Source organism: Solanum stenotomum, chromosome 10, assembly GCF_019186545.1.
Source record: "Solanum stenotomum isolate F172 chromosome 10, ASM1918654v1, whole genome shotgun sequence".
NCBI classification, from domain to species: domain Eukaryota; kingdom Viridiplantae; phylum Streptophyta; class Magnoliopsida; order Solanales; family Solanaceae; genus Solanum; species Solanum stenotomum.
Window position 1 is genome coordinate 47,090,827 of NC_064291.1, and position 7,746 is coordinate 47,098,572.

Here is a 7,746-nt window from a genome sequence, read left to right on the forward strand (position 1 = left end):
ATTGTATTTGGATATTGCTTTGTATCATTTTAATTTTCAGAGTTGCTGCCAGACTTGTTTTATTAGACCATGAGGAATGTTTCGGCATCTAGTGTAGATACAATTAGCAATTTGCCTTGTAATGTTCTCGATGGAATTCTAGGGTGCTTGCCTTGGAAAGATGCAGTGAAGACTAGTATCTTGTCAAAAGACTGGAGGTACAAATGGATAACACGTCAAAAACTTGATTTTAATGATGAGTTTTTCAAATCTTTCAAACAACATGAAATATTTTGAATCCCACGATGAAAATTTTGCCTTCACCACTATTGTCTTCAATCTATGTTCTTTCCTATGCTCAATCATGTATCATTCTCTATGATATTGTTAAATGATAAAAATTTATGCAGTTGCAGACGGTGAACCACCAGTTATTTTCAATACATTACTGAAATGTATTTGGATATTGCCTTTATCCCTGATTTTAATTTTCAGGGTTGCTGGCAAACTTGTTCTGTTAGACCATGAGGAATGCTCGGACATCTGGTGTAGATATAATTAGCAATTTGCCTTGTAATATTTTGGATGTTATTCTTGGGCGCTTGCCTTTTGAAGATGCAGTGAAGACCAGTATCTTGTCAAAATATTGGAGGTACAAATGGGTAACATGTCAAGAATCTAATCTTAATGATGAGTTTTTCAAGTCTTTCAAATAAGATGAAGAAGGCTCCACTCGGTTTTTGGAACTTCAAGATTGCTTGTTCCACCCTCCACTCGGTTTAAAAGGGTTTGAGAAGCTTGTTAATCTCGATCTTGTGCGTGTCACTTTTGATCCATCAATATTAACAAATCTCATCTTTAAAAGCCCGTTGCTTGAACAATTGAGGTTGTGTTTCTGCACAAACTTTGACATCCTTAAAATTGATGCCGCTAATCTCAAATTCTTTGAGTTTGTTGGAATACAAAATCCATTTCTTTCAAAAACTCTCCTATGCTTGAAAAAGTTATTGTGGCTTTCCTTGGACGATGACTTTTGACTAATACACTCCTGTTAGGTCTAATCTTACAAGTTCTTCCATTACATGCCTTCACTGCTGGAACTGAATCTATGGGGTTCAACATTAGAGGTAATGTGATATTACTATCATAACTAAATGATGAATTTGATTGGTGCCTTAAAGTAATTTTTGACTTGCTTCTAGTACTTGATCAAGGGAGGTTTACCAGAGAGTCCCCCAACCTCTCTGAACAATATCAAATCTCTCAATATTCCGTCCATGTCTTTAAGAAGCGTCGAGGTGGTTTCAAGTGCAGTTTACTTGATTAGAAGTTGTTCTAAATTACAAGATCTTACAATTGAATTTGTAAGCACTCTCTTATTTTTTTCATTAATAAGGTTTCTTCTTCATCTGAACTCGCCTAATTAATTGTTCCTTGGAAATTCTTTTAGGACCCTGTGGCTGTGGAGGATATTGTTGAACCTGTTGTAGAATTTCTAAGATGCCAATCATTCTCATTAGGTTCTGAGAAGCTTCAAAGAGTTCATGTGAACTTGTTTATGGGTCTTGAGATGGAAATGAAATTTATGAAGTTCATTTTGGCCTCTGCACCTGTACTTAAGGAGATTTTCATTTGGAATTTTGTGTATCTCCTTCATCGTTCGAATAAACAAATGATGGATGAGATGAAAGAATCCTGCAGAGCATCACCAAATGTTGAATTCATATTTGAATAAGTCGAGTTGGAAGATTGATGTGAACCCCAAGAAGTCATGGAAGTGCCATGGTTTTGCTTAAGTAGTACTATTTTTTGTAGCACTTCTTGTGCTTTAGTTTGTTTGTGATGACTTTTCAATCAAATTCAAGGCCAACAAGGTGATGCCATGTGTTTAAATAATGTGGCAGCTCCGAGTCAAAATAAAAACAAATCAAAATCTGCCACGTGTTCAAAAAGACGTGTATTGACCGATTACAAGCAAAAGTTACAATATATAGAGAGATGCATACATCATAAACAACATTGTTTCTACAGAAAAGTAATGAAACAAATTTGGTAACCTTTTTACCCAATAAACATTGAATCATTATTTTCTTACAAATAATATTACTCTTAATTGTTAGTTTCTTAGAGATCTAACTTTATATGGTTCCTTTCATAAAAAGACAAGGCGGTGATTGTTATGGGTCCAACAGGACGGATAGATCTAGCCGATTCAAAGGTTGTGAATAATTGACAAACACATCCATCTAGATCTATGGAAAGTTTAGAATTTCCCGTTCCTGTTGCACCCATGACTATTACTACCTTGTTATGAGATCCCAATCCAGAACGTATTCGCATAAGAGGTTGTCATGAGATCTTTCACTCCATACTTAGATCCTATGTTGCTCGGACTCAGGTGCAGATGTCCGATACGGGGTGCGGATCTAGAGGTCAGGTCGGATCCTCTATGATCTACTCTTTAAGACTCGTGGATATAGATCCATGTATGGAAGGGGTGGGATTGAGCTAAAAATAATTCATATACAGAAAACTTGAGGATAAAATATTTTGTCAAGAGGAGAATTTTGAAAGGAGATAAAAGGAAACGGAGTGATAATAGAAATTTAAACATACAAGGTACTCAATTTTCTTCAATTTCACATTAGTTTTTTGTTTAGAATTTTCCCCTCAAATTTGGTCAAAACACCCAAAACTGGTTGACCAGATTGGGTACGAATCTCACATCCACTGACCCACACCCCATCGTGTTGACATGAGTGCGACATTTACAGTGAAGGAGTCCGAGCAACTTAAGTTAGACCCTCTCATAAACAAATATTTGCGAATGATGCAATGCAAAAGTTAAAAATCTATAAACATGAAGAAAATTGATTACGTTCTGATCTTAGTTACTCAGTTATAAAATTCGTGACTTACAATTATAGTGTTGCTCTGTCATGTCAATTTACTGTTTTTTTTTTTTATTTATACATGTTCCCCTTTAAGTATAATAGTTGTATAATCTTGACGTTTTAGCAAGCTATGTTTATTGTTGTAAATACTGTGCAGTTCGTGTTGTTGCAGCTCAAAGTAGTAAGGATTTAATATTGTAAGGAGAATTAGAAGAAAAAAAGAGCGATCTTTGTGTGAAAAAGTTGTTAATTGGTTTTTAGCTTATTTATATTAGCCTTTATGATCCAGGGCAATGCAAGTGATGTAGTAATTGACATGTTGTTACGTTTTATTGTCTTCTAATTTATGGCTTCCTCTTGTTTATTAGGGGGAGTTTGTCTCTACTAACTAAATACTATTTCTAATAGAATTATTATAATATATTTTTTCAATTCTTAAATAAAATTCATTTGTATTTTATTTCTTGAATGAATAATTTCAATATATATATATATATATATATATATATATATATATATATTCAGGATCCGTGTCAGCACGGGACCCAATATATGTTTTTTTTTCTCAATTTATGTGATACAGATGAAACTTGAGAAGTTGTTCAATTTTTTAATATAATTTTTATAATATTTTAAATTGTTAATATAGAAGAAAATTAAGGAATGACTCATTTGTCAATTAATTTTCATGACAAACTCAACAATTGCCAGACAATTGATGAAACACACAGGTGGAATTAGCTGCTAACTATGGCTTCTATATTATTAAAAAAAAAAATTAAGAGAAAGAGAAAAGAGAGAATAAGAAAAATATACTATTAAGATGTGAAAACGGCTACACATTTTACTGTCTCCGGCTTTCGATCTCTCAGAGTACAGGTAAGCATCTTGTATAATCTTTGATTATTTGCTCTCAAATTGTTCAATAATCAACTTATCATCAACCAATCATGCAGTTTAATCGACTAATTCACCATAGTTTGTCCAAATCATCTTGTGTTTTCACGCTTCTGGAATTTGAAACTTACATATTGTGATTTTCAACCTACTTTATTGATCAACCGGCCAGAAATGAGTGGTAATATCACCAGAAGATTAATTTCTGATTATTTTTGTACCGGAGAAATCACGAGTACTTGGTGGATAATGGACTCACTCCTCTATGCTTCTTGACTTGAATATTAGGTTAGGGTTCGAACCTATTGCATGTAAGAATTAGGGGGTAAAAGGATCACAACTAACTAATTAGGACATGCTGCAAAAATAATTCGATTGGTAATATTTGGTTATATGACTTTTTAACAAAGTCAATCAGAAAATAATTTAGACATTTTGGTTTCCACATGTATTAATTGTTAATGGCATGGATGAGCCTTTTTTCAAACAAAATGTTATAGTGATCCTTTTCTCAAAGTTAGATGGCATATTTGAGCCTTTTCTCCCGTTTTATTTATCATATATAAATGGGCAAGTTAGGCGTACTTCAAGAGCTTAAAGTAAGATGAGATGAGGGAACATTACTTTGTGGATCTTAATCTTGCATTACTCCAATCCCCTGGATGTTCTCTCTTTGACATGCTCCTGTTTTTATGTCTAAGGTGTTATAACTCATTGTGCTTTCTATGCTATGTCTGTTTTATCTACTAAAACTGCATCATTGGATAGAGTATATAATTATTACTATCTTGGGAAGTTATAACTATGGGACTTATTTGTGAACTGTGAGTTCAATTGGAAAGAAAAGTAAAGTGACCGCTTTTTCCTCAAGCTCAAATATTGAGGAACCTTGGCTAATGCGAGGAGGAATATCCATATATAAGTTTTCAATAGATTAGATGGGCGGAATATCCTGAAGAGTAATGAAACCTTTGTAGGAGTTAATGGGTTAGTGGTGTTTTAGTTTGCTGTCATCCTATCTTCCAGTGCTGGAGCAACGTTTACTGAAGGGGGTATAACTGAATACCATTTTGCCAAAATATTATATTGTGTATAGAGGGAAAATATCATTTTATGTGTACATATATATTTGTTGAATCCCCTGCATACAAGAGAACATTTTTTTGAATCCCTCAATGAAAATCTTGCCTTCACCACTATTGTCTTCAATCTATGTTCTTTCCCGTGCTCAATCATGTATCATTCTCTAATGACGTTGAACCACTAGTTATTTTCAATACATAACTGAAATGTATTTGGATATTGCCTTTAACCCTGATTTTAATTTTCAGAGTTGTTGACAAACTTGTTTTGTTAGACCATGAGGAATGCTTGGACATCTGGTGTAGATACAATTAGCAATTTACCTTGTAATGTTCTGGATGTTATTCTTGGGTGCTTGCCTTGGAAAGATGCAGTGAAGACCAATATCTTGTCAAAAGACTGGAGGTACAAATGGGTAACACGTCAAGAACTTGATTTTAATGATGAGTTTTTCAAGTCTTTCAAACAAGATGAAGAAGCCAAGAGAATTATTTACCAAGTCCTATTAGTCCATAAAGGACCAATATTGAAGTTCAGACTCCGTAGTTTTACGAGTTGTCCTGATATTGATCATTGGATGCACTTCTTGACGAAGAAAAATGTCCAGGAATTCACCCTTCATGTAAGATCAGGAACTCATTTACCTCATCACCTTTTTACATTCCAGCAACTAAGGTTTTTGGAACTTCAAGATTGCTTGTTCCACCCTCCACTCGGTTTCAAAGGGTTTGAGAAGCTTATTAATCTCGATCTTATGGATGTGACATTTGATCCATCAATATTAACAAATCTCATCTCTAAAAGCCCGTTGCTTGAACGGTTGAGGTTGCGTTCCATCACAAACTTTGACATCCTTGAAATTGATGCTGCTAATCTCAAATTCTTTGAGTTTATTGGAAAAACAAAATCCATTTCCTTCAGGAATGCTCCTATGCTTGAAAAAGTTACCGTGGGTTTCCTTGGATGATACATCTCTTATCATCTCCTGTTTGCTCTAATTTCCCAAAGTTCTTCCATTACATTCCTTCACTTCTGGAACTGGATATATGCGGTACAACATTAGAGGTAATGTACTTTTGTGATATTACTATCGTAACTAAATGATGAATCTGATTGGTGTCTTAAAGTAATTTTTGACTTTCTTCTAGTACTTGATCAAGGGAGGTTTACCAGAGAGTCCCCCAACTGCTCTGAACAATATCAAATCTCTCACTATTTCGTCCATGTCTTTAAGAAGCGTCGAGGTGGTTTCAAGTGTTGTTTACTTGATTACAAGCTGTCCTAAATTACAAGATCTTACAATTGACTTCATAAGCACTCTCTGAATTTTTTTTCATTAAGGTGATTGAATATGGTTTCTTATTCATCTGAACTCGCCTAATTAACCGTTACTCAAAAATTCTTTAGTACCCTGTGGGAGATATTGTTGAACCTGCTGTACAGTTGCTACGAGCCCAATCATCCCCATACGGTGTTGTGAAACTTCAAAGAGTTCGAGTGAACATGTTTACTGGTCTCGAGATGGAAATGGAGTTTATGAAGTTTATATTGGCATCTGCACCTGTACTTGGGGAGATATTCATTTGGAATTGTACGCGTTTCCTTTTCGTTCATGTAAAGAAATGATCGATGAGATGAAAGAATTCCGCAGAGCATCAGCCAATGTTGAATTCACATTTGAAGAAATCGATATGGAAGGTGGATCATATGAACATGAAGAAGTAATGGAAGTGCCATGATTTTGCTAACATATTTTGTTTTGTAGCACTTAGTTTGCCTGTTATGCCCTGTCTGTCTAATATTATGCAGTATGTATATATGTGCTTGGCTAAGTAAGTTTGAACTATTTCAAGAACTGAACTATTTCAAGAACTGTGATTATACTTGTAATGGTCACTGTATTATTATGTTATTCCCATTTTTGGCCCCTGTGTTATACAATTATGCATATTTAATCTTTAATTAACTTAAATGCATGTGTAGTCTTTGTCTATAAAACTGAATAGATGGGGTAATCTTTTGTCAAGGTGGAGTCTATCTAAATTAATAATAAAAAGGTTTACAAAGTGGATACATGAGACTTGGAGGTCTGAATAGGGATAATTGAAACAGTTTGGTAACATCAAGGGCATTTTTGTCCAATTTTTAATAGTTCAAAGGTCTTGTTGGGCCAAAAACTTAATGAAGGATATTTTGTTTCATTTTATATAATTCGAGATTCTTTTTGTTTTTTTCTCTATTTTATGATAATTTGTTAAGCACTTAATTTCAGTCATTTTTAAGAACCAAATATACACAAAGATTATATTAGATTAGTTACACTCTATTTGGATCGTTGTTACCCATTGTTTCATAATGTATTGTATTGTATTGTACTCTATTGTATTGTACTTGTAATTATTTAAAATTTATTAAATATAAATTTATAAAATGATTCGAATTATATTAAATTCATGAATATATTAGTCCAAATAAATATTATGGATTAATATAATTGGGCTAATTATTCAAGTCCAATAAATATGAATTTAATTAAAGTCAAAATAATTGATTTGGGCTATATGTTGACACCCAATTTTGGACCTCCACATTATAGATTAATCATCGAGTTTCTTCAATTTCAAACGATTTAAAATACTTAGTTTCATAAATTTTCAAAAAAAAGATATATATATTGCAAGTTTTTAAACAGTCTATCACTTTTTATAATTTCTAATAATATATATGTTTTATATAATTATGTATGAAGTAAGTATATCCTATACATATTCGAAGATCATCTTAGAAGATTTTATATTTTTAGTGTATTTTAAAGTGATGGCTATAATTTTGAATTAATTAGCTTTTATGAAATTCGAAATATTTTTTATGTGAGTTTTGTCATTCTTATAAT

At 33.1% G+C, this 7,746-nt stretch overlaps 3 pseudogenes; all 3 read left to right on the forward strand.

Annotated features, from left to right (window-relative positions):
- Positions 1 to 6,690, forward strand: part of LOC125843068 (F-box/FBD/LRR-repeat protein At1g13570-like) — a 214,622-nt pseudogene extending 207,932 nt beyond the window's left edge.
- On the forward strand, positions 504 to 1,822 carry LOC125843074 (uncharacterized; annotated as a pseudogene).
- Positions 4,027 to 6,179, forward strand: LOC125842301 (F-box/FBD/LRR-repeat protein At1g13570-like; annotated as a pseudogene).
- Positions 6,691 to 7,746: the final 1,056 nt, after the last annotated feature.